This window comes from Galeopterus variegatus, unplaced genomic scaffold (assembly GCF_000696425.1).
Source record: "Galeopterus variegatus unplaced genomic scaffold, G_variegatus-3.0.2 Scaffold2449, whole genome shotgun sequence".
NCBI classification, from domain to species: domain Eukaryota; kingdom Metazoa; phylum Chordata; class Mammalia; order Dermoptera; family Cynocephalidae; genus Galeopterus; species Galeopterus variegatus.
Window position 1 is genome coordinate 547,564 of NW_007728560.1, and position 1,399 is coordinate 548,962.

Consider the following 1,399-nt stretch of genomic DNA (forward strand, 5'->3'; position numbering starts at 1 on the left):
CAAAATTCATGACCCTGAGGCCAAGTGGATCAGTGGTAAGACCACGGGCAATGGCTTCCCCACTCCCCGCCACCTTTTCATAGTCTGGGCTCAGCAGTGTGTCTCTCAGATTCTCTGTTTGGCTGTAGAGGGGCCCACGGAGCTTTTGCTGTGGTGATCATATTACCGTTCTAAGAAAATGTGTGTCTGGTAGAATCGGGCTCCTGAGAGACAGTCTGCTGAAGACACCTCCTCCCTGTGTCCCCTCCTGAAGTCATCCTTTCTCAGATGGAGATGTGAGATGTTGCTAAGCAACAGGGACAGTGCTGAGGCACAGCTGAGAGCTACCTTTGGGGGGGGCGGGGGGCGTCTTAATTCCTTTTTGTGCTTCACTTTCCACATGATAGAGAAATCAAAAGTAATTGAAGGGATTCTTCTAGAATACTTCCAAAGGAACAGTGGAGCCTGGTGCACAAATGCAGATAAATCCATTTTCCCTCTCAAACTTTAATTTGGATTAAATTAACTATTTTTGATTAGGGGATTTTTTTTAAACAACAGATCAAAATAGAATTGAGGGCAGAAGGCATATGTTTACAATGCATTTTGGGGGTTTTTTTGGTTTGGTTTTTTTGTTTGTTTTGTTTTTGCTTCATGATATACTGTATTTCCTCTCATTGGGTCTGAAATAATTTGAGTGCATTCATGGAAAAAAAGATGCCCAGGGCAGCTCACCCAGCCCTCTCCAGGCTCGGCCGCATCCCTCGTGGCCCCTCCGGTTATCCCCATCACTGCCATTTATGTTCTGTCCACTTGCAAATTAACCCTCAGGTCAGAGAGCCTTTGTGGTGGGATGCCTGGGGTCTGGTTCAAATCCTTGCTTGTATAAGAAATGAAGTCCAGAGAGGTTAAGTGACTTTTCTGAGGTCACAGAGCTTGTTAGCAGCACGGCTGTGGCTGGAAGCTTGACTTTCAATTCGGTGCTATTTTCACGGTACTGTTTTGTTGAGTGACACAGCGTCATTGTGTTTTTCACTGTCAAACTGCCTCTGAGATGCTGTTCATGCTTCACAAGCTCTCAGAAATCAATTAGCTATGACTCTGCCTTTAGTCTCCTACTTAGGACAGTAGCTTCTCTTTTGTCCGCCACTGCTGAGACTTTGGTATTAATTTCTGACCTTAGGTTAACTTATTTTAAAATGAAAAAAGTAGATGAATCTAGGAGCGATGTATTTTATACAAATTGAGGAGAAATGAGAGCAGTGTGTTGTGAATACCAACAGAAGGCACAGAAATCCAAAAAATAGAGCAAAGGTCTTTTTGTTTGATAGAGGAATTGATTTCACCTTTTGTTTTGAGGCCGACTGAGCGTCTACTGTATGCTTGTGTTTACCCATCACATAGATCATGCTCTGAGCCA